General features: G+C 40.5%; 1 protein-coding gene across 3 annotated transcripts in view; it reads left to right on the top strand.

The window, feature by feature from the left end:
- GALNT1 (polypeptide N-acetylgalactosaminyltransferase 1) overlaps positions 1-26,672 on the top strand; it is an 87,831-nt gene that overhangs the window by 8,477 nt on the left and 52,682 nt on the right. For 2 of the 3 annotated variants that reach the window (XM_036323215.1, XM_036323211.1), the window contains one exon: positions 24,334-24,388. The exons of the other annotated variant lie outside the window; for it this stretch is intronic. The gene's annotated coding sequence lies outside the window, so the exon portion shown is untranslated. Of the gene's footprint in view, positions 1-24,333; positions 24,389-26,672 lie in introns of those variants that run through there. 3 annotated transcript variants of the gene reach the window in all.

The following is a 26,672-nucleotide window of genomic DNA, read 5'->3' as shown; positions in this document are numbered from 1 at the left end:
CCCTGGCCTGAGTTGCACTCCTGACTGACTTGCCCAATCTCTTTCTCTTTTATAATAACACTAGAGGCCTGAGACACAAAATTCATGCAAGAGTAGGCCTTCCTTCCCCCGGCTGCTGGCACTGGCTTCCCTCTGGCACCTGGGACCCTGACTTCCCTCACAGCCCTGGCTTCGTCTGGAAGGTTGTCCGGAAGGATGTCTGGTCTAATTAGCATATTACTCTTTTATTATTATAGATAAAATAATAGACTTGAATCCTAATCATTTTTTAGTACCATATATATTTTTAACTAAATTCCAGACTCTTTGGATTTCACCAGTTTTTCCATTAATATGTACTTTCTGTTCCAGGATCCAGTCCAAGGTACTACATTGCATTTAGTCATTGTGTCTTCCCAGTCTTTAGTCTGTGACAGTTTCTCAGTCTTTCCTTGTTTTTCATGACTTCAGTAGCTTTGAGTACAGCCAGATAGGATCATCCAGTTATGGGAAATACTCTTGTATTCAGGAAAGTAAGGCAATAGGAATAACTCTATATCTTTAAAAAAATTTTTTTAATTGATTTTAGGGAGAGGAAGGGAGAGGGGGAGAGAGAAACATCGATGAGAAACATCAGTCAGTCTCCTGCATGCCCTCCCTACTGGGGATCGAGTCCATAACTCAGACATGTGCCCTAACCAGGAATCAAACTGGCAACCTCTCTGTACATGGGATAACACTCACCCAGCTGAGCCACACCAGCCAGGAAGACCTCTATATCTGCTCTTGTTTGTTCATGTAATATATACCTACATCTATTATGCTTATGTAACAACATACAACCTTAGTACTTTGCCATAACAGATTTCTTGGGTACCAGTTTCTAAGTGGTTGTGATTCAGAAGAGTGTTAGAACATTGCAATTCTGAACCACGGTATATGTATATGTGTGTGTGTGTATATATATATGTATATATATATATAGTTTTTATTTTTATAATGGGTTAAGAGCTGGGCTGAGGTGAAAGAGTAAGGAAAAAGGAGAGATTAGCTAAAAGAGGCAGTAGATCAGAAAGGGACCAAGGTGAATGAAATGACATAATGGAGGAAGAGGAGTGGGGTAGCTGCATAGAAGAGAAGTAGGAGTGGATACTTTTTATTTGTTCATTACTTTAATTAATACTTTATTGAGTGCTTCTGGTGTGGCAGACCCTGTGCTAAGTACTCAAGATAACTGGGGGTAGGACAGCACTAAACAAATGAACATGCAGATAAGTACATAATAATTGTAATTTGTGGTTAGTTCTATAAAGAAAAAGTAAAATGTGCTGGAGAGATTATGAATGGGAGGAGCTGTTGCTTTTGGTTGGCTGGGATGGTGAGGAAGGCTTCTCTGAGTGACAGCTGTCTCTCTGGCTTTTGGGCACCCTGCACACTGTCTGTTGTTTCATAGAACACATGTGCCTCTTTCTCCATAGGCACTGTGCTTATTTCTAGCTCTGGGTCTTTATATATGACTAGAGGCCCAGAGCACGAAATTCGTGCAAGGGGCTCTGCCCCTTGTAGCCCCAGCTTTGTCCGGAAGGTCGTCTGGACAGTTGGTCTGCTGTTTGGTCTAATTAGCAAATTAGCTCTTTATTATATAGGACTAGAGGCCCAGTGCATGAATTCATGCACTGCAGGGAGGGGCCGTGGGAAGATGGCCGGCTGGCCCTGCCGCCCGCAGTGCATGTCATAGCAACATGTTGTTCCAGTTGCTTAGGATTTTATATATGTAGATTTCTTCCCAATATGCCCTCCTCTTCACCTCCACTTGTGGAAGTGCTACCTCTTACTCAAGGATTTACTCAAATCCCATCTCCTTTATGAAGTCTTCACTGTTGATTTGTGCCTGTGTTTGTCAGTCTATGGTGTTTGAGCATATGGTGTTTGAGGGTAGGGATATTTTCTGTTTATATCTGTGTGTCCTCACTTAGTCCAGCACAAAGCCAGAATTATTAAAGGTTAGCGTCGATCTGTTCTGAAGTGTTAACATTTGGGTGATGGATCTTAGAGCAGTCGGGGAAGGTCCAGTTTTTTTGTTTTTGTTTTCTTAAATCTTTTTGTGACATAATTGTAGATCCACATGCAGTTATAAGAAATAATTCAGAGAGATCCCATGTACCCTTTACCCAGTTGCTCCCAACATATGGAAACAGCATGATTTTTCTTTAGCCTATTTATATGATGGATTGATTTATTTTTTTAAATGAGTCTGTCTTGCAGCCCTGAAGTGAACCCCACTTGATCATGGTGTATAACTCTTTTTATATATTGCTGAATTCTATTAATACTTTGTTAAGGAGTTTTTGCATTTATATTTATGGGAGCATTTACACTATAAATTTCCTTCTCAGCACTGTTTCAGCTCTGTCCCACAGATTTTGATATGCTCTATTTTAATTTTCATTCAATTCAGTGTATATTTTTATTTCCCTTGAGACTGATGGAGTAATTAGAATTTAGTTGTTAAGTTTCCAAATGTTTGAAGATTTTCCTATTTTTCTGTTTTTGGTTTCCAGTTTGATTCCATTCTGATTGGAGGACACACTGTATGATTTCAGTTCTTTTAAATTTGTTGAGCCTGCTTTATGTGAAGCTCAGTGTATGACCTGTCTTGGTATACGTTCCATGGACACGTGATTAGAATGTGTTTTCTGCTGTTGTTGAATGGAGTATTCTGTAAAGATCAGTTAGATCCTGATGGTATTGAGTTCTATACCCTTGCTGCTTTTCTGCCCAGGTAGTCAGTTGTTGAGGAGGGGTTTTGAAATTTTCAGCTACATTTGTGCATTTGTCTGTTTCTCCTTTTGAGTTATATCCATTTTTAGCTTTACATAATTTTGCAGGTCTCTGGTGCATACACATTAAGGATTGTTGTGTCTTGGTGGAGTGACCCTTTTTATCATTATATAATGTCCTCTGTCTCTAGTAATTTCCTTTGCTCTGAATTCCATTTTATCTGATGTTGACATAGCTACTACTTCTCTTCCCCTTTTAAAAAAATGTATTTTAATTGATTTCAGAGATGAAGGAAGAGGGAGAGAGATGGAAACATCAATGATGAGAGAGAATCATTGATCGGCTGCCTCCTGCACGCCCCCTACTGGGGATTGAGCCCGCAGCCTGGGCATGTGCCCTTGACCCGAATCGAACCCAGGACCTTAAGGTTAAACAGTGAATGAAAATTTTCTGGGAAGGTTGTAACATATTTTTCCATTCCTAGGAGTTAGCATGTTTCTCTCAATAAACACTTTACTAATTTTTACAAGTCCCCATGCATAGAAGTGACTTTTCAAGGGTAAGAAAGTAGTAGCACTGTCACAGTGGGAGGCCTGACCACTTCAGAGATTGAAGTCCATATTTTGCTCATAATAAGATTGCAGCATTAATTTTAATTATTTTGAGCGTTTCCATGAAAGGGAACACTACCTGAAGTAATTAGGGCTGTTATAGGGAGAGGACCCATGAGAATTTCAACGTTTACCCAGATTAAGGGCATAAGAGAACTGGACTAGAAAATGGTGGTAAGACGGTTTCTGATCTAAAACTTGGGTGGGGAATAAGAAAGTAGAGGGAAGAAGAGGTGGTTAATTGTAATCTAAGAGTCTTTGAACAGGGCTGGAAATCCTTTGATGAGCAACCTTTGGGTCATTTCAGTGCTTGAGATAGAAAAACACTCCTGGAGAAGAAAGCTTTGTGGCAGAGCTTTTGACTGGAAACACCCTTAAGTTTGTGGAGGGAATGCAATACTGGCAGCTTATCAGCTGGTGCTCCCCCTGCTGTGGGCTGTTGCTTCAGAAGGGAAAGTTTGAGGAGTAACAGAACAGTGAGCTGGGTCTAAGAGGCTGGGATGTAGGCTATTGGTAATTGGAGATGGGGTTACAAAATAGTGTGTATAGCAGTGACCAGTGCCAGGCACCGTGCTGAGTGTTCTACTTATATTAATTTAATCTTTGTAACAGTATTCTCTTATCATTATCCTTGCTGTCCAGATGAAGGAAATGTAGCACAGAGAGGCTAAGTGGTGAGGCTGAGATCTGCACCTGTCCCTGTGTATTAACATGGCAGTCTGGTCCCAGAGTCCATGGTCTTACCCACCAAGCTAGATGGACTTGCTAGGATAGTTTTGGCAAGATTGCTAGGCTGTGAATAACAAGCAGAAGAGGATGGATGCTATTTGGAAGGCAGTAGGGAGCCGTTGAAGGGTTTTGATAAGAATATTGATTATTATGATCAGAATTAAGCTTTAATGTACATTTAAATAACATGATTGTTATCTTAAAAGACTAGGTGTAGGAAATGAGTCTAAAGCACTAGTTCAGTTGACTGTGTGTACAAGAGCATACATGTGCATATTTAGAGGTGGAATCAGATCTTCCTTTCAATGGGTCAAGAGGGAAGTCAGTCACTCGACCTCCAAGAAAATGCCATCATTAGCAGCAATGGAATAAAAAAGGAGAGTTTGTTTAAGGATATTAATGAACGTGTGTCTTGAGACTTGTCCAGCTGCAGGTGCCAGAGAGAGACTGTAGGTGGAACTAACCTGTAGGCATCATAGTTGTAGAACTCGATCTTGGGAGTCAGCAGTGAGATGATGGAAATAGGGAGTGGTAAGGAGGGCTGAGAAGTAGACCTGAGGGGATGTTTATGGTTGGGACAGAGGAGGAAACAGTCTTTTACATCCTCATACACAGTGAACAAAAGAGCCCCGGTGCCCGCCTTGTTAATTATACAACCTAATGGAACAGAGAAAGGAGAGACAATTACGTAAATGGGGGAAATGACATTCCAACAGAGACCAGAGGTTAAAGCATTAATACAAAGAGTGCGGGCAAGAGGATTCCAGGTAAAAAGAAGGGTATGTGCAGAGGCCACGTGGCAGAAGAGAACTGATTCTGTTTAAGGAACTGAGAGGTCAGTGAGGCTGAAAGGCCACTGGTGGAGTCAGATGAAGGGAGAAAAGTCATTATGGGGCAGATGATGCAGGACCTATGCTCAGTGCTAGCAAAAGGTTCTGAGCACCAGAGAGCCCTGTTTGGAATTTTGAGCAGGTCACCCCTCTGCCCTATGGAGAATGGATTTGGGCGAGGGCAGGATGGGTGAAGGGAGGCATGTAGACCAATCAGGAGACTCTTGGACTAAAGTGGTGGCAGTGGATCTCTGAGGCCGAGGAGGCTCCAGTGTTTCTCTCAGCAAGCTGCTCTGCTGTCCCTGGCCTTCCCCTGGATGCTGCTGTTTTTCCCCTCAAATCATGGTATCATGTTGACACTGTCAATTTATCCACCTGTGTCCCTTCTGGACTGACAGCGAATTCCTTTGGCAGGGACCATCTCTTACTGGCCTCTTAAGCACCAGTACTACCACCCGAGAAGTGATCAGTAAATGGTGAATAAATCAGTGTACTTACCTTCAGAGATGCAGGACGAACTCTAGTCAGGTTTTAGACCGAGTCTTTTTCCTGTTGTTCTCTCCCCCACCCTGCAACCCCACCCCCAAACTTCAAGACATGAGTTGGCCAATAGCAGTATTACAGGGAGGATTATGATGACTGCTTGGGGCCGCGTGGCATTCAGAGGTGTTCTCAGATGTCTGACCTTTGGAGGGTTTACATGATTTCCTCAGTAGGAGAATTAGAAGAGGCAAACTCAGGAACCCCAAGGGAGGAGACCTTATGAGGAATGACTGGCTAATTACCATCCAGTGCTGCTTCCTCTGCTCCTGTAGTTTTAGCAGAGAGGGAACAGCAGAAATCTACCACAGGGGGCAGGAGTGAGGGCCTGGTGGCAAGTGGTGACCACAGTCTGGTCCTTAAAGTATTGTGGGGAGGAGGAAGGAGGAGGGCATAGCTTGCATTGTGGGTAGTTGAGGAAAATATTTTTTAGAGTAGGAAGGATCAGAGCCAACCAATTATTTGTAAACAGTAGGGTGTGACCAATGAGAGCCAGGGAAGTCAGGTGGATGAGAGTCAGTGTGGGTCTGACAGGGGACAAGGAGAGAGGGTATGGTGATGCCCTGGAGATGGCAGATGCCCCACTGTAGGGCTGACCATATCAGCTCCTAGGATTTTGCTTTTTGGGTGTGCTCACTCACTGCTGGCAGAGGATTCTGTTCATTTTACCAGAGAAGCCAGAAATCCTGATTATCCAAGTGAAATGTCCTGATTTTTAATTGTTCTATGAATATCCAAGTTCTATGAATCTTTTTTGGGGGGAGGAGAGGGACAAAACCTTCATCTCTGGGCACAGTTTGGCCTGAAAGTGACCCTGGGAGGAAGAGCTGGTAGAGTTGGTGAGAGAAGGGAGGAGAGGAGTATTTGTGGAACAAGACTTCCAAGGCTCTGGGAAGGGATGCAATTAAATGCACAAGTGGAGAGCATCCTCTAGAGAAGGAGGAAAGACTCCGAGAGGAGCCGAGGGACTGAGGTGAAAGTGAGGTGAGGGCACTTGAGTCTGAGGAGGTGAGACTTGGTAGAGTCAGAGGGCAGGACTGTGTCAGGTGGTCAGTGAGAGAGTGCATGTGTGTGGGGTGTGAGGGGAGTACAGGAGAAGAATGAAATGTCCTGAGCAGTAAGGGCTCCATCGGGCTAGTTAGCTTAGGTTTACAGTGGGCTCAGCCAGCCTTGGTTCAAAACTTTCTCTGTGGTGTTAGTGTCCCGGAAATTGAAGCAGAAAAAGTGAGTTAGTGGGACTTGTCTAGGGTTAGAAATTGAAAGGCTGAAATCCCCTCCAGGTAAGGGATTTTTTTGTGTAACCTCTCAGTTGGTAGCTAAGCACATGAAGCCAGAAACCTGCTTAGGTGGGAGAACAGAAGGTGATGAGGAAGCAGATGGAGAAGAGCAGGTTTGTCGGGGCGAGAGAATCTAAGTACCATATGGTCAGAGACTGTGGTTGGGTTTGCGTCTGGGTTTGATTTTGACTGAAGCGTCAGTTTAAGATATCCATAGGCAAGTTGGTGTTGGATCCCGGGACAGAAGACATCACCAGGTTCTGGGCTGCTGAAGACAATAACTGTGTTAGAAGGCAGCTTAAGAGTTGCAGCCAATAGGGTGGGTAGGGGGTGGAAGTGGGGAGGAAGATGGTGAATCGAGTGCTGACATCAACACACTGGGAAGGTGGAAGGTGCCTTCAACATCAGACTCAGAATATAACGATACATCTTTTGGGAGTGTGATGTAGATGAAGTAGCAGATTTTGACTAATCCATAATTCTAATTTAACTATTACAACATGCTATTATAACATTACTAGAGGCCCAGTGCACGAATTTGTGCACCGATGGGGGGGGGGGTAGCCCTTGGCGTGGCCTGTGGGGATTGGGCCAAAACAGGCAAACAAACACCACCTGACGCTCTTGCCTGCCACTTCCGCTCATCCTGGCTCCAGTGCGCCTGCCGTGGGCTCACGCCCAGTCAGTCCCAAGCAGGAGAGGCTCATGCTGCCACAGCGGTGCTAACCAGCAGTGAGCCCTGTGTCTGGTGCCCGTAGGTCAGCTGAGCGGCACTCCCACTGTGGGAGTGCACTGACCACCAGGGGGCAGCTCCTGCATTGAGCATCTGCCCCCTGGTGGTCAGTGTGCATCATAATGACCGGTCTACCAGTCGTTTGGTCGCTTAGGCTTATATATAGAGATGGGAAATATCCTACATAAAACACTCTCCATACTTAACAAATAATCAAATAATACGTGAGAAGATTTGGAGTGATCCATTTTGCTTAGGGCAGGCAGGGTGGAGTCCGTGTGTTTCACTTCAGCCACACCCACAGAGATGCTCAGTTACAGCCCTGACCTATTCTGATCTGATTCACCAGCAACTCCCAGACTGTGAGAAATGGCAGTGACTAACCCAGTCATGCTGTCACCTGGGAACTGGAAGTACATGCAGAACCACTTGCTGAGGAGTCAGGGGCTTGGAAAAGGTCTTTAGGTTTCCCTTAAACTTTCAGCAGTGGAAGAGCATCATTTTGTGTAGTAAACTGACCATAAACCTATGTCAAGAAGCTGCTGCTGTTAACTCACCACCCTCCTAACAAAACTAAACAAAAATGATTAGGAATTTAGGGATGCTGTCATCTCATCTGATGTTCACACGCATAAAAATACTATCCACAGAGTAAGTAGAGTGTAACTTTTTTTTTGCATTATTGAATAATGGGAATTTTTTTTTTAATAGAAAAAGTAATGTGTATGTGGGAAAATATGCTGATAGTATCAAAAGGTATACAGTGAAAAGTAATTCTTCTATCCTAGTATTTATTTACTTAAACATAAATGGGAGTCATAGGTAGTTTTGGGCCAGATGAAAGTAGCTTCAAGTGCATGTATATGAGAACTAGAATATTACGAAGGTATATGATTACTGAGCTATAGGGGAAAGAAACCATCATGTGGTTTGCTGGTAGTCATTTTTTTAAAAGTTAATTTTGCAGTGCATTTTGAGAAATGGAAGAAGCTAAGGAAGTGTATTTTGGAGAGTGGGGGTGCCGTGAAGATCAGGGAAAAGAGGAGAGAGTTTAGGGAGAAGGTAGGACACTGGGTGTGTGATATAGAGAGAGGTTAGGGTAGATTATGCCAGCAGAGAAAAGTATGAAGTCAGGTAACATGTGTATCTGAGTTCTGAATTAGAAAAACTTCTCCAGAGAGCTAAAAGCAGTAGCTTGGTCAGATTGGGTGTGAAGATACAAATAGGCAGACAAGTCAAAGTAGACTAGGATCTAGTGATGTGGACTGGGATAGTAAAAATAGAATTCCTAGAAAAAATTGTTGAGGACCTTAAACCCATATAAGCCACCTGGATAACTTTTATACTGTTCTCTGATTAATCTCTGTCCTTAAATACTATTGAATTGTAATAGAATTTCATTATGAATTTGAACCTTCTATATGCTAAAGTGTAGTGAACTAGGAAAAAGGATTTCTACCAGAGACTGAGTAAGGTGGGGAAGGCCTCCCCCTTTGTATCCTTGTATAGATAGCAGCATTGAACTTGAACTCTATATCTTAGAACTCTCTGAAAGAGGTCTCATAAAAACACTTACCCTAGAATTTCACCAAGCAGAAAGTTTCAGTGCGAAGTAGGTGGGCTCTCTTCCTCCCATGTAACTTGCCCGGGTTCTCCAGATCTCTGGGGCAGTCTCTTACATCCGTGCACAGGAATAAACCTTATCCCGTTTCTCATCACATCTTAGCCTTCTGCCTTCTTGAACTTTCTAAAACATCTTTCTAAGACTTACCTTTCTCATCTTCACAGAGCCCCACTTCCATTCTTGAGTCCCAGAGCATTCATGCTGTACTCCAGGGACTGATCTTAGTTCACTTCTTACTTGGGTTCTTTGGGTGAGGCAGCAGAATCCAACTCTAATTTAAGTAGGAGGTAATTTATTGGAAAGGAATTGGAAACTTACAGAACTATCCCTACTGCTAGGGAACAGGTGGAAACTTAAGGCAGCTTCAGGGAGCTGCAAAGCAGAATTTTAAGAATGATCTGATGAGAAGGTCACCCCTGGGATGAATGACTGTCCCCTGTATCTTTCACCTTTGCATATTACTTGCTCATGAGACTCCTAGAGAGCACATCTGATTGGCTGAATGTAAGTCATGGTAGATAGACCAGGGATTTAGTTTAAAGAACCTCCAGGAATCCTTTTGGCCTCCATAGTGGGAAGGGAGATTCATCAATTTACAGTCTCAGCAAGATTATATAAGGCAGTGCAGAGGTAATTCTCCAGAAGGAAATTAGGAAATGGGAATAGATAGATAAATGCTGGGCAGCTAAAAAGAAATGCCTCCTTTTCAACATCAAAAATTTCTCCACATCATAAGTAATTTACTTGTGTGAGACAAGTAATAGATAGAATTTACTTAGTGCTATGCTCAGTATTTATACCGTGCCTGGTCTCATGCCTTTACATGCTGCCTGTTCTGTTGCACTAATCTTGTGATGTTTGTAGGTAACCACTTGGGTGAACCACTACCTGATAGTAGGTATCAAAGCCAGGCACAAACCCAGGTAGTAATCTGGTACTGCATTGCCCTATGCCATTTAAAAAATTATTATGGATTAGTTGATACTTTTAAATAAGTTTGGATTTTATTAATTTTAGAGTATTTGTGCATATTTTAAAATGGTAGTACCATGTTTCTTTCTCTCTCTCTCTCTCTCTCTTTCACACACACACACACACACACACACACACACACACAAAAACACAAACACACAAAATTATATAATTCAGAAAGAGTTAGGCTCTTTCGGCTGTCGATTACCGATCACTGCCTGTCCTTGTAGTACCCTGTGGTTCTCTCCCAGTCCTGGCCTCTCTTCTTCCCTGCTGTGTGGCAATCAGTGGTGGACCAGAGTAATCTAAGGTAATGATGATAGTCCCATCCCCCTTGCTAAGAATTGATTTAGAAATAGGCATGTTACCATTTTAGACTGAGAAAATTTGCAGAAGCTTCTGGAAAAGACTTTTTTCCTTGTCCAAGGCCACCTCTCTCATGTAGACATTGTCATACATGAATGTGAGTCTCTGAGCTGCTGCAGTAATCTTGTTATCAAACCCACGAAGGAAACCAGCTCAGGAAGGTGACAGAACTGAGAGAATCACCGAGGGATGGAGCTGGAGCTGCTAGGTTAAGCCAATCCTGAATTCCACCCCACTCCTGAACTAACAGTTATGTGAGTCAGTAAATTTCCATATGTTTAAGCCATTTTGAGGTGTGATTTCTGTTCACTTTATGACATCCAACTGATGGCATAAAGCAGAATTGCAATGGGAAGAGAGGTTTCTTCTGCTGGATGTTTAAAGTAAAATCACCAAAATAACATTAAATAGGCTAGTAGCCTAACCTGGAAGAATTAGAGTCAAAAGACCTGGGCTTAGGTCACCAGACCTAAATTTCCTATCGGTAATAACAGGGTTGCCCTGGATGAGCTGTAATGCACTTTTCATCTAAAATGTTTTCTAATTTTGGAATCCATGAAAACTATCTGGTAAACTTAACACTAGATTGCCCAAGGAAGTCATTTTGACTGCTTTTTAATTTCAATTAGAAAAACAATGATGTATATAATGACACAATTTCTTAGAATTTTGTGACTTTTTGTACAACATATAAATGTGTTTATAGTTACCTCCCCCCTCCTTCACATATATATATATATGTGTTATACCTATATTGCCCAAAAGCAGTCATTTTGACTGCTTGGGGAAATTTTAAATAATCAAATGACTCTTATTATTGAATTGAGTAAATTTCTTATATGACCAGTTCAGCTCTGTATTGAAATAACAGTTTTCATTTTTTCCCGATTACCGTCACATGATAACATACAAGTACATGATAAATTGTCGATACTTGATAAGTTGCAGTTGCTCAATAAGCTAAACTAGTACTTGTTATTCGAATCTTTATGCAGTGATACTTGTTCTAATAAGTTGTTTATTTTATTTCTTTTGCACCCTAAATTCATGAAAGAAATGTCAAATAGAAGTGAGTTATTGGAAAAGCTACGGAACATAAGTGAAGAGTGCTCCGATATTATTCTTTCACAATGCAGTCATTTTGACTGCTTTTGGGCAATATAGGTATATACTAAGTTTCAGTCTTTCTAGTGTTAATTAGGATTTAAGGAGATGGTTTTTAAAAACCAGTGAGCCATCTCAGCTTTTTACTATAATCTAGTAGCCCCAAAACACTTCATTTCTACAACTTGTCTCTAAGTAGCACTGGTAAAGTCTTTTTAATCCTCACTCGAGAATGGGTTTTCTATTGATTTTAAGAGAGAGTGGAAGGGAAGGAGGGAGAGGGAGGAGAGAAACATCGGTGTGAGTGAGAGACATCAATTGGTTGCCTCCTGCATGTGCTCTGACGGGCTGGAGATCGAACCTGCAACCTAGATACATGCCCTTAACTGGGAATTGAACCTGTGACCTTTTGGTGCATGGGCCAACACTCTAACCACTGAGTCTGGTAAAGTCTTTTAACAGTGTTATTAAAACTTCTTTCTTTCTAAGGGCTTAAAACTAGTAGCACTTAAAAAAAATTGGTTTCATTAAGATTTTTCAGATTTTGTTCTTTGTCTCTCTGTTCCTTTAACTTCTTGTTGTGAACATTTTCAAATACATATAGAAGTAGAGAGAACTGTGTCATGAACTCCCACATACCTTCTCACCTCAGTAACTGTCAACACTTGGCCATCTTTAAACAAGTGGCTGTAAGTGCTTACATTCGGCTCTTCTCAGCAGGCTTTTTTCCAGCTAAACTTCAGAGCTAAAGTAGGTCTCCCTTGTTTTAAAGTTTCACTTTATTTAATGCTATCTTTTTTAACATCAAAAGAAGTTGCAACACTGAAAACAAGTCTTTATATTAGTAGGTGTGGTCAAACAATCCTCCTGTATGATAAAGAGCTAATATGCAAATGGTCATCATGCCCTCCTGCTGGCACACCATCACAGCTCAGACACTCAACACTGGGGAGAGAGGAATGGGGACCAGCCAGGCACAAATGAGCTCGCGAGAGAGGAATGGGGACCTGCCAGGCTGCAGCCCAGGAGAGGAACAAGCTGCCTGCCCCGCAGTCCTGGGCGCCTGCAGCTGCGGCCTGAGCATAGCCACCCGCCCACAGTCCCCTGCGGCTGTGGCCGGCCCGGGCGAAGCTGGCCCGGGTCCTGGATGCCTGTGGCTGGCCATAGGGAGGGAAGCCTGGGTCCTGGGTTCTTGTGACTGCCTGGAGGAGGGAATCCTGGGTCCCGAGTGTGGGGTGAGGCAGAGGCAGTTTGGGGTGATCAGGCCAACAGGGGAGCAGTTAGGGGCAATCAGGCAGGCAGGCAAGCAGTTAGGAGCCAGCAGTCCCGGATTGCGAGAGGCAGTTGGACATCCACCGAGGGGTCCCGGATTGGAGAGGGTGCAGGCCAGGCTGAGGGACCTCCCTCTCCCATGCATGAATTTCGTGCACCGGGCCTCTAGTTATGAATATTTAGGCATTCATATTTGTACATGTCAAGGTGGATGAGTTATACTGTCCTAACATACATTCCCCAAATCTCAGTGGTTTAAAGCAACACAGCTGGTTGGCTGTGGACGCTGCTCTGCCTCAGACCCAGCTGGGACCCACGATGAGGGACCTGTGACTGTCTTGAAGGTTGCCAGCACTGCCCCAGAGGGAAACAGAGCGGGGCAAATTGTGCAGTCTCGTAAGCTTCTGTATGAAGTAAGGCATGCCATTTTGTTCACATGTCATTGGCCAGAGCAAATCACAAGGCTAACCTATTCTTCAATGGGATGGAAAAGTGTAAATCTACCATGTGCCTGCAAAGAGAACCAGAAATACACGGTGTCCCCCAAAATTGTATACACACTGTAACAGCTGATAGCTCAATTTTGAAAATGAAATATATTTTAATAAACATTGCCTTTATAATTATTCAAAATGGGTGTGTACAGTTTTGGGGGGCACCGTGTAGTTGGTGGATAGCACTAATGACTCACACTATCATGGCCAAATGGAAAATCTCATCTGCCTTTCACCTTTATGTGTAACAGCGAAGGCTTCAAGACTTGTTAACACTCTCATGGAACAAATGCAGGTGTTAAAATTAACCTCATTGTTTTTGTAGCTCTTGTTTATTTAAAAGCCACTTTTAGACCAGTTAATTAGAAAAAGTCCTCAGGAGAGGCAATGCCAGTTTCTAGATTGGATCTGGTTTTTTTCTGGAAGATACAGACTTTTCATTTCTCTGAGGTGAGGCAGAGTACTGGGGGAGGGCAGAATAATTTAGCTTCTTTATTTCCCATTAGAGGATGACCTTCCCCTCATCCTCTTTATTTATTTATCTATTTATTTATTTTTTTAAATGTTTTTCTTGATTTTAGAGAGAAAGGGAGAGTGAGAGAAAGAAACATTGATGAGAGAGAAATATGGCAATGGGGCAAGAGGCTTTCAAAAATAATTAGGCAAGCTGATATTGAATGTCAATTGTAATTGGGGAAAAAAACACCAAAAAATTAAGGCAAGCTGAATTCAGTGAATATAAAGGAAATACTACATATTGAACAAAGGGTTTCTTCTAGGCAGGCAAGCTTGTTTCTGCATCAAAACAAAACCCAAAAAACCCATATCACCCAAAAAGATGCAGAAAAAGCATTGATTAAAATTCACTCTTTTAGGATACAGACTCACCCACACTAAGGAGAGAAATTTCATAACCTGACAAAGGACAGCTACAAAAAAACCTACAGCAAACATCATACTTGATAATGAAACAATAAAAATATTCCTTCAAAACTCAGCAAGATTATACATATGTTCCTTGCTACCCCATCTCTGCAGCATTGCACTAGAGCTACTTACCAGTTAGTACACAGCAAGAAAAGTTATGAGCCTGGATTGGCTGTAAGGAATGAGCAAAAAGAGTCAGTATTAACACTTGCATAGAAAATTCAAGTTCATACATACATTGTTAGGATTTATAGTAGTTAGCAAGTTACTGACTATAAGATCAATACAGTAAAATCAGTTCTATTACTCTAACCTAGCAGTTCACAATAAAAACTGTAATAAAAATATTTCACAACAGTGTAAAAAAAAAAAAAGCTACCTAGGAATAAATATAAAAAGAGGTACCAAGATCTTTTTATAGAAAATTGTAAAGATGTATTGAAAGACACCAAAGACCTAAGTAAATGTGGGGCATATCATGGTTATAGGGAGAAAGACTATCTCTTGTAAATATGTCAATTAACCTGTCATTAATAAATTTATTGCTATTTTAGTAAAAACCCTGAAGAGTATAGTTTTATTTGTTTTTGTGGAACTTGACAAGTTAATTCTAAAATTTATTTGGAAAAGCAAAGGGCCAAGAATAGCCAAGATATTTCCGAAGATTTTAAGTTAATGTAAACTTTAATTGAATTAGTGTAGTATTAGGGCAAGGAGAGACAGTTGGCAAAGGATTTTTTTAGTCACTAACATACACACATGGCTCGTGCAGGAGGCAGTCAGCGAATGTCTCTCTCCGTCCTTCTCCCTTTCTGTCCCTTTCCTCCCTCTTCTTCCCTCTTCCTCTCCTCTCCCCTCCCCTCACTAAAAACAAAAACAAAAGCCCACAAATAAACATGTCCTTGGGTGAGGATTAAAAAATAATAATAAAATAAAAATGAGAACTTTTTTTAATGTAGCCACAGTATATTAATCTTGATAAAACTAATTCCTTAATATCATCTAATACCCAGTCTATAGTCAGATTCCCCAATAGTCCCAAAAGTGTCATTTGACTTGGTTTGTAGATTCAAAACTCAAACAAATCTACACATTACGTTTGGTTTCTATGAAAAAAATCTTATGAAGAAATACAGCAATAACTAGATTTTGTTATTTCTCTCCCTTTTCCTACTTTACGGTTTTTTAAAATACCTCTCCCTCCCTGAAGATTATGGTTCTTTATAATAAGACAGTAAATTTTGCTGTATCAGATAAAGGTTTCATCTCCTTTAAGACTGCTTTGCTGGATTCTTTTTTTATCTTAGTAATCAAGCAGTTAACATTTGTAGGGCAGTACTACAGTTAACAGCACAGCGGAATGACAGTTACAGTTAAAATTAACTATCCCCTCAGTACTGTTAGGACTTTTCATTAAAGCTGTAAAATTATTTCATATTCATTAAAAAGTGTATGCTCTTCATTAATATTAAATGTATCATATTTTATAATTATTCCTCTTGAATTTATGGTTATAAACAGGAAGCTGTAACACAGTATGTGTGTTGGAAAATTTTGCTCATGAACTTAATTTTTAAATTTTCTAAAGCTAAAATGGAAAAATGTCATTTGCAAAAAAAATTATCTTTTAGTTATAGTTCTGTTGGTAATAAAGACAAATGTGCAACTGTTTAGTCTATGTAAGGAGGAAAGGAGGGATAACCCAGGTATTTAGAGGTTTTAGCAGATTACAATTTTGAGAATTAGGTAGAATTTTTTTTTAATATATATATTTTATTGATTTTGTTACAGAGAGGAAGGGAGAAGAAGAGGGAGAGAGAGTTAGAAACATCGATTCAGCTGCTTCCTGCACACCCCCTACTGGGGATGTGCCCGCAACCAAGGCACATGCCCTTGACCAGAATTGAACCTGGGACCCTTGAGTCCGCAGGCTGACACTCTATCCACTGAGCCAAACCGGTCAGGGCGAGGTAGAATTTTAAAAAATAATGGAGAAGAAATGTTTTGAGTTATTGATGTGAATTAAATAGCAGTATTATTTTAGGGACTTTAAAAACAATTTTCTTGTTAATTTTCTATTATTAACATCCTAATCACAGTGGTGTTTTGGGTTCTGAGATCAGTAAATAAATCCTATAATCTGCCTCCAAAGAGCAGAAAAAGTTCCAAGAAAAAGGCACTTGGGATGGTACATTTAGTGTGGATCTTAACTAGTAGCAGTGCAGAAGCAATCTGAGACTAGGGGAAGACTGAATTGAGGGAGTAGAGCCTAGAAGAGCCATTCACAGAAATAAAAGGTAACGGACCAGAAAGTTGAATCAAATCAGCAGGAGAGAATGCAGAACAACCACTAAAGTTGTAAGCTAAGAAAATAAGTTAAATGTCATTAGGATGAAACCAAGTAAGAAAGAAACCAAATTAGGAAATAAAAAAACCACAAAACAAAAATGGATGTACCAAATTGCTGACTAGTTAAGAAGAAAACAAAGAATATATGTGTTTTGCAGTGTGGTACCTGTGACAAATCTATTCAGTAGAATTCATGATTAACTGGAGCCCAATCTCTGTAATATACTAATAAATGAATAAGGATTTGTTTTTTTCACAGGGTAATTAAATATTTCAGATTATTACCATAGGCCAAAATCTACCCCATCCCAAATTTCTATTTTTATTTGGTCTGTCAAGCAAAATTTAAAACTTTTTAGATTTCAAAATACCGCTTCAGTTAATATCCAAGTAACATCACATAATGTTTTAAGTGAAATAATTCTCAAAAGAACCTTCAAGCTTGCAATTGTAAAAGACAAGCAACCTTCCTCTTAGGTACTTACTGTCCTTTGATATTTTTTCTTCTCTCCCCCCAGATGATTCAGCTGTGGAGGAGAAAAAGTATGGCACTGAACTCATGGGAATGCAAGGAGAAGGGAAAATGGGGGAAAGGGAATGACAACAGAGTTTCCATTTAGTCTGCAGATTGTTTTTGGTCTTTTCATCCCTAGGCCAGAGCCAGGAGACTGTGGTGTCTTGCAGTCTTGCTTGTTATCCCAACTGGCAGCAGCAATGCTGGAGGCGATAGTATAGTGACTGCTCTCTCCCGGTGCTGTTGGCCAATTTGTAGTGTGGGGGTGAAAAATAATTTTCCCGTCCATCTTTCTAAGTTATTCTGGCTGGACTAATAGTCAGATTAACATGAGTTAGGTTAACAAGAGAAAATGTCCAAATTAGTTACATACATATATGTATGTGGAGGTTCCATAAGCACATGAGACTGGAGGACAGATTGGGCAATTGAGGTCTGGAACTGGGAGTTAAAAAGGAAAGTAGGGAATGCACGGGTAAACGAGAAAGCGAACACATGTGGTAAACAATTCTTACTGGGCCACCTGAAACAATAGGACACAGAGGGGAGTCCTACAAACAGGCTTTGCCCTACTTCTCCCCTCTGGCACCGTTAGGGTGATGCTGCCTTCTTTAAGCAGGCTTTTCTATCTGAATTCCTGAAGGCAGGTAAGGGGGGAGGTCAAAGGTTCTTTCTGAGTCTTGTGTTTTAATGACCAGCTTAAAATCAATATTCCGAAAAGCATATTTTAGGGTGGCAAACTATGGTCCCTCACTAATGGTTACCCACCTCATGAAGTATACGTGTTGCCTTTTTGACTTTATCTGTTGGCTAACAGTTGTCTATGGGTAACATTTTAGAATTTGTTTGAAATCAGAGATGTAACAGATATTTTTAAATAAAGTTAAACATGTATCTTTTACAGGTTACCCAATAAGAGAGAAAGAGAACTCTTCTTTGTTCCCTGGGAATTATATTATCTCGGGTTTGGGAAGAACCAGGAGGTGTTTTTTTTAAAATAACCAATCAACTTCCCAATCTTTCTGGGCTTCTGATGGGTCCACCCCCTAACCAATGATCCCTTCCCAGGTTAGACTGACAGGCCTCTGTGGTCAAGCACCTCCTGTGCCAATTTGGCTTCTGTTGTGCATGTGTTTATCTCCCTCTGCTCCCCTCTTCCCCCCACAGAAGGGCGGGGAAGGGAGGGGTGTTAATCCTAGGTGGGGCAATGCTGTGATCCCCTGAGTGTGTGTGAAGCTGTAGCTTCCTGGTGTAGCAAGCAGGCTTGTGCTCCCTATTGATTATGTTTAATAATATCTGATCCCCTTTGTTTCCTCCCTTTACTGATATCTAGCTACCTAGGGCAGTGATGGCGGACCTTTTGAGCTGAGCGTGTCAGCATTTTGAAAAACCCTAACTTAACTCTGGTGCCATGTCACATATAGAAATGTTTTAATATTTGCAACCATAGTAAAACAAAGACATATTTTTGATATTTATTTTATATATTTAAATGCCATTTAACAAAGAAAAATCAACCAAAAAAATGAGTTCGCGTGTCACCTCTGACACACGTGTCATAGGTTCGCCATCACTGACCTAGGGTAACACTAACACTTGTGTTTAGGCCAATTTGATGAGGTCAGATTCATTTCCCTGAATACTACTGAGGTTGAGCATATATTTACATGTTCATTAGTTATTTGTGCTTTGCCTATTCATACCTTTTGGCCATTTTTACTTATGTGTTGTTCGTTTTGATTTGGAGAAGTTTTAAATACATTCTGATTTTTTGGTTGATTATTTTTATTGTGGATATTTTCCTAGAATCTTTGGCTCGCTATGATGTCTTGGGTTGTATAAAAACTTTTTAATTTTCAATTAAACTAGAAATTACTCATTTTTTTATGGTTTTTGCATTTTGAATATTTAAGAAATTCTTCCCTACCCAAGGACATGAAGATATTTGCCTATATATTATTTTAAAATTTTAAATTGGTGTTTTGTATGGTGTGAAGTAGGAATTTTCTTTTATTCTTACATATGGATAAACATTTATTAAATAGTCTATCCTTTTCACATTAATTTGTTGTGCCATCTCTGACATATTGTTATCGGAGAATTGAGTAGACTGCTGTTCTCCATTGCTAGTGGGAGTGGGGTTCTTGGGCTACCGAAGGAATAAGGATTTCCGGAGGACCCCATGGGAGAATGAGATGTGGCAGAAAGCTTTATTGCGTGGAATTATATCCCTCCATTTCTAAAGTCCCCATTTCCCTTAAAACGGTCCTGGAAAGGGTGCAGCCTGGGATTCAGCAGAGTTAAAAGCAAAGCCGGTGTCCAAGGTTTCCATTCCATGGTAGAGCGGGGTCCAGCAGAGCATCAGGCTAATTTTAGTTCATCAGTCCATTGTGTGTGGGGTCCATGTGGCCGTGAGCCACGTGGGCAAATGCGGGAGTGTGACAGCCCCACTCCCTGCAGCAAGAGTCCCAAGAGAGCAAAAGGGCCAAGAGAGGGATCTCCCTTCATTCAGGAGTTTATGTATCTCAGAGTTCACACCCTTGCAGTGGCCACGCCTGGTCTGGCCAGTGGCCTGCTTGTAGGTGTGATGTCATCTAGACTTCCCTGGGCATGTATATAGTCTTTTTCGTCTAGTCCCTTTCCCTAGGATCTATGAGAAAAGACCTGGAGAGTGTTAAACTGCAACTTTCTGGCAAAGCTGTACAAATCGCATGCCTTTATTACCCAGCCTTCCCTTTGCCCTTTTTCTGTTAATTAATAACTGGGTTAATTACAGTGGTATCTATATATCCAGTCTGTATATTCATGTGGGTCTGATTCTGGACTCTCAGTTTCATTGGTCTTTTAATCTATCTTTGCCATTTTTTATCACACTGACTTAATTACAGTTTGATTTATGGTAGACACTGCTCTTTCACCTTGTTCAAAATTATATTGTGTGTTTTTCTCTTTGCTCTTCCATGTGATTTTTAGGATCTGCTTTAAGTTCAATACAACGTTAAGTTTTAAACTTTAAGTTCAATTAAAAAATACATTGAGATTTTGATTGGAACTGTATTAAGGTAGATCAGTATTGAGAGAATTTACTTCTTTCTGTAGTAAACCTTTCATATGTGAACACGCCCTCTCTTCATTTTTTTTTTTTTTAGGTCTTTCTAAACAAATTTCTAGTTACTATTGGCAAAAGAATGCCATTGGATTTTGTGTGTTAATCTTGTATCCAGCAACCTTGCTAAACATTCGCATTAGTTCTGATTATCTTTATTTTATTGGATTTTCTATCCCCTCCACCCCCCTTTTTAGTTCTTAAGTGTGTTTCTTTTTCTTGTTTTACTGTTCTGCATAGGACTTCTTGACAGGAAGAAATGATAGAAGGCAGCTTTTCCCTTTTTTCTAACTTTATAGGAATACTTCTATTACCAAAATGAACAAGGTTCCACTCACCCAATGAACAGCAAAGCCAAACACTGAACATTGAGGTTTGCAATGAAGAAATTTAAAGCTGTTTTATTTGCAGATCGCCAAGCAAGTAGACAGGATGTTATCTTAAAACCCAAACTTCCTGATGGCTTTTAATTAATTGTTTTTTTAAAGGCAAAGCTTGAGAGCTAGGGGGAACAGGCCAATATGTGGAAGCGTTGGTTGTGCAGTTTTTAATTGGAGGGCTTTGGAACTGGGCCATTTTTGGTAAGATATAATAAGGGGCTTCAGCACCAGATCTTCCTGCACCAGGAACCCTTCACTTCTGAACGGGTTCTGGTGTTCAAGTTTCAGTCATGTCCTGGTCCTTTGTATCCATGACTGGGATTAGGGGTTATGTGGGTGGTGGTGGTGGGGGGGCGCTAGACTTTGGTTCCGGGGGCAGCTGGCGGTCAGCATTCTCTCTTCTGCACATGCTTTAGCTGTATGAGGAGGTTTTGGTCTGTTGGCTGTGAAAGGCAACTCAGTATCTTGTTAGAAACAGGATAGGACAATTTTGAACTGGTTCTGTGGTTACGCTTCACCAGTATGTATTTTGTTTACTGTAGGCTTAGGGTCCCTATCCTTTATCAGGTTAACAAAGTTCATTCCTATTTCCTATTTCCAATTTGCAAGGAATTCTTTGTTTTTGTTTTAATTTTATGAATGGGCCCTGGGTTGTCCTATTTCAATAAAATTTAAGTCTCTTGCAACTATGTAGTTCCACTTAACCTGCCACCTCTATCCTTTGCTCTAGTTTCATGTGTATCACATCTTTATATTAAAAGTTTTAATTACTTATGTTTTGAGATTTAGTCCTACCATTTCATTTTGAGCTTTCTATATTTGTGGGGTCTGCTGATTTTAAATTTGTTTTTTATTGTTCTTTTTATTCCTTCTTTTTTCAACTTTGATTTTTTAAGTTCACATTGTCTTTGCTTAATTAGTTAACTTTTAATACTTGATCTTAAAAAGTCTAAAGTAAATTAAATATTTCTAACCTATACCTAAACACAGCAACCTTAAAATGCTTTAATTTCAATCACCATTATTCCTTCTTACATGGCATTGTTTTCTGGTGGTTTTTATTCATTTAACAAATAATTTTTAAACTCTTCTACCATGTGTCTGTCAGGTACTATTCCAGGAGCCGTAGAAATAGCATTGAACAAAATAAAGTCTCTGCACTCATGAGGCTTACAAGATAATTCACAAACTGATTCATATGTTATGATACAAATTAGTGTTTGGTGTTAGAATGGAAAGGAAAACATTAGGAAACTAGAAAGAATAATGTTGGGATGGAGATGTTGTTTTATAGATGAGTGTCTGCTATCTTCAGACATTCCATAAAGTTTTTAGGATTCAAGTATGAAAAACATAATTCTCATTCTGGAGGAGCTTATAGTCTAACCAGAGAGTTCCAGGAAGAAGATACAGATATGGGAGCCATTAGTGCATGGCGGGTGAAGCTTTACAACTGGCGAATTTCCATGGAGGGTGTGTAGAGTGTCAGGACAGAGTGGAATGAGCCGGTGAAGAAGACAGAAGCATGGTTAGAAAAGTTGAGGGACAAGAAGTGACGCTGGGAGCCAGGAAAAGAAGAGATTTTATTTTATTTATAGCCTTCTTATTCCAAAAGTAATCGAGGAGGCTGAGATTTCAAGTAGAATGGAAAAGGAGATTGGTTTTGGTAGTTAGGACATTACAGGGACTGATCAACAAACGATTTTGTTGAAGTGAAGCCAGACTACACTGGGTTGTGGAGTTGAGAAATTAGAGATAGAATAAAGACTACTTGTTCAGAAGATGGTAAAGGAAAGAAGAGAGAGATAGTTTGAGAAGAAGAGAACTCCATTAGAACTCAGGGCTGAAGTTGGTGTTTTGACAAAAATACAGAACAAAAACCTTGGAGATTTTGAGGATTCATGGCCAGAAAAGAGCGTGGGCCCCTGGCCTGGAGGAAGTTCCTGCCTGGTCCTTTACTTGCCAGAAACTGCTCCCCAGGATCCCTGGGGGTTTCCATTGTTGATAGTGGCAATATATTTCCTAGTGTCTGAGTTGGTGGTTGAACTGAATACTGAAACCACAGTATTCTGTTGTAATTATTTCAACATATTCAAGAGATAAAAGTACAAACATGGGTAAACTCCCCCTGACGGTTGCTCTTCAAACTCCTTAGCGTGATAGTCAAGATTTGTCCTGTTCTGAACTCACCCCCTCAACCATATCTGCCGTGTTTGTCCTGTTTGTGGTCCCCTAGACACTCCATGCATTTTCCTGCCTCCCTGTTTATTTTAGCTCACATTGTTTTGTCCACTTGCAATATCCTTTTGTCTTTTCATAACTGAAATCAATTCCCCAGTCATTCTCCCTACCACTTTCACTCCTTTGTGCACTATAGCCTCTCATCACTTGGCACCTGTCGCAAAGATAGGAAAGTATTTTGTAAATAGTGAAGTGCCACACAAACTTGCCTTGTTATCTCTCCCCCTCAATGGCAAGCTTGTTGAGGACAGGGACTGAGTCTTTAATGTTTTTAAAATTGATTTGAGAGAGAGAGAGAGGGAGAGGGAGAAAAGAAGAAACACTGATTGGCTGCCTCATGCATGCCTCCCTACCAGGGATAAGCCCGCAACCCCAGCATGTGCCTTGATCGGGATTGAACCAGTGACCTTTTGGTACATGGGATGACACTCAGCCAACTGAGCCGCACCAGCCAGGGCAGGACTGAGTTTTTTTTCACATTTATCTACATCAGATTTTACTTGGCATAGTGCTTACACATGCTTGATATTTATTAAAGTTTGAATAAATTAGGGATATGTGATTGTGATAGATTAATACTGTGTCTAAGATGGGCATGTTATATACCAAGTTCTAGTTTGTAGCTATTAAATTTTTATTGAAATTCTGCCTCTAAGTAATCTCCTGTAAAAATAGACTTCTTAATTTGGGTTCTCCACTGATTCACATCTTATTTTTTTCCTTCACAGAATATATGTCTGTCTAAATCAGTAATTGTAGGTTACAGAGTGGCGTCTTAGGATGTTTTTGACTATGGTTAAACAATGCAGGCTTTATCAACTCACCTAACAAGAGGTCCAGACATAGAGATTTCAGGGTTTGTCTGCTCAGTGACTCCATGTCATCAGGTCCCCATGCGCTTTCCATATTTCACTTTGCCATCCTCAGCGTGTTGTTTCCTTCATGACCTCAGATGGCTGCAGCACCTCGGTGTATCCAATGCAAACAATTCCCAAAAGCGGAAACGGATAGGTTTTTCTCCAGCATCTCTATGACAGAGCGTAACTGTTTCTGAAAGCTTCCCAACAGACTTCCCCTCAGGTGCCATGGGTTGAAATTTGGTCACTTCACTGGCAAGAAGATTGATCACTTGAATTCAGTTGGGGGTCTCGTGCCTTGAAAAACAGGGTCTGAGGGTGGGATAAGGCAGAAACAATATCTGCCACACGTGCTGTTTATGTGTCTTTGGTTTGCCCATCTGGAAAGTTAATATCCTCATAGATTTGTAAGAGGAGGCAAGTATTTCCACTGAGCTTGGTGTTGGTTCCAGTAATAATACTTTATCCATTGACTCACTCATTCATGGACTGGACATTAACTGAATAAATGCATTGTGTGCTAGGCATCATGCTCAGCATTGGGAGGTGCGGCTGGTATAGTCCAATGGAATAGGGTGGCTGAGGTAAGGGGGGAGGGTAGAGTTATTCTTTAATAAACTGATTATAGGAAATTTATTTTTTAACAGGAGATGTGGGACATATGGATTTGGGATATGAATTCATTTGAAAAACCACTTTGGGGTAAGTTGATAGCTGGGAGTGAATGACTTCAGGATTCCACTTCTTTTTACATTAGAGTTTGTTCTTTTAGCTCCAAAAGTTTCAAACTTTTGTTGACTGTACTTTATGCTGCATATACACACAAGAAAATGGGTTGTAGTAAAATTCCAGTTTAGTAATTTGAGAAGTTGAACCACCAAGCATAGCTCAGTACTAATAATTAGTGCATTCACTTTTCAGTAGGGAGATTAATTTGAAGACTAAATGAAGACCAGGTTTAGAAATGAAAAGATATTGATTATATAGGGTTTAACCTGCTTGATCTTACCCAGTAATCCTGCCATGCGGACTGGTAATCACTCATAGAACCAGTGTTGAAGATAGAGGGTTAAAGTTTGTCTTAGAGTGTCCCTTTTCAATAATCCAAGTGGCTGTTTGAATTCTCATTGCATCCGTACAAATAGAAAAGGTTCCCAATTTTTGTTTTATCTAAGAAAGTGCTCTAAAATACTATTTCACATTTATTGACTGTGTACTATGATATCTGAATGTGTTGTGCATTACTTCATTTGATTTTGTGTAATGGGACTAAGGTGGTTATGGTTTTTTCATTTAGAAGCATAAAGAGGCCCACATTTATAGAATCATAATACATGTCAGAATTGAAACCAAGTTTTAATATGCTGATTGTGTTGGGGGTTCCCAAGATCACCCTCACGTTCAATGATTCGCTAGGGGACTCACAGGATTCAGCATATATCATAATAATGGCTAAGATTCATTACAGTGAGAAGATACAAAGCAATATTAACAAGGGAACTTAATATTAACAAAGCAATATTAAGTGCGGGGGTGGGGATTGAGGGGTGAAGTCTGGGGGAACCAGGCACAGGCTTCCAAGAGCCTTCTCTCTTCTGTGGAGTCGCTCAGATTTGCTTCATTCCTCCAGCAATGAGCTGTGACAGCAGTGAAGTGCTGTCAACTAGGGAAACTCGTTAGACTCTTTGCCAATGTTTTATTGGGGCTCGTGATGGAGGCACCCTCTGCCTAGCATGTATACTTCAGGCTCCCAGAGGGAAAGCAGGTGTTTTGCATAAACCACTGTTTGTACAAATAGTTTAGGCACAGTAGGGCACACTTGTCCTTTAAGGTGAGTTTTATGTCAGTGTAGGGAACTGTTTATCGTTCAAGTTCCCAGACACCAGCCAAGGACCAACCTACAACCAAGTCTTTCTGAGGATAGCAGTCTCATGCCTACTCTGTTAACTTTTATCCTGTACACCGATTCATTCATTTAAGGAGATTGTAATTATGATCATTTAGCTTCTGAAAAATGAGAGAAGTAAGTAATGGCCAACCAAATTTTTTAATGGTGTTTGTTTTGTGGATCCCATGATTTGCTGTAAGGACTCACACAACTCAACATCATGTACTCAGGTTCAGGTTTAATACAGCAAAGGCTACAGTGCAGGAACAGCAGAAAAAAGATGTATGGGTGAATGCTCCAGAGATCTGGCACAGACTTCCAAGTCTTTCTGCTATAAGAGTTACATGGACACAGTTTCCTCTGTAGCTGTGAATGATCGAGACATATATAAGATGTCTCTGGCAAGGGAAGCACATGAGTATGACAGTCCAGAGTTCTTACAGGAAGCTGGTCACACAGGCACATTTCTGCCATCTGGCCAGCCTGGTAACTGAAACTTAGAACCCAGAAGAGATACCAGGCACACATCATAAATCTTGATGATTACTTTACACATTGCTAACATCCTGGTACATCCTGACCCACTGCCTCTAATATCCTTAACCAGTGACTGAACTTTTCAGGAGTTCAGTTCTCAGTCTGGCCAGGGTTCGTTGCTATGGCTCTAGGCATTCCCCCAGTATTAGCAAGGACTGAGTAAAACAGAAATGCCGTGTTAACTCCTTCCTCACAGCATCCTACCTGAGATAAGGCTGCATTTGCTGAATGTAGTATTTGCGCTGATACAGTCTTTAGACTATGATAGTCTAAATTTTAAGAAAAGAATTGACAGTAGAAATATTTGACAAATTTCACTTTTCTGAGAAGTTTGTAGAATATTTTCTTTTAGGGATTTATATAATGGTGACTTTTGGATTTCTCATTTTTTCCACAACTATTTATATTATATCCAGGTATGTTAAGGAACAAAACAGAAATAATGAAGTTAAAATGGTTAAATCAAGATATTAGAATTAACCTTTACTTCATGAAGGCCTTTTTTTGTGAGGGACTTTTAAACAGAATGGGATTTCTTTTTTACAGAATTTGCAGATATAC

This window comes from Myotis myotis, unplaced genomic scaffold, assembly GCF_014108235.1.
Source record: "Myotis myotis isolate mMyoMyo1 unplaced genomic scaffold, mMyoMyo1.p scaffold_m19_p_9, whole genome shotgun sequence".
Classification (NCBI taxonomy): domain Eukaryota; kingdom Metazoa; phylum Chordata; class Mammalia; order Chiroptera; family Vespertilionidae; genus Myotis; species Myotis myotis.
This window is presented reverse-complemented; position numbering and strand designations above follow the sequence as displayed.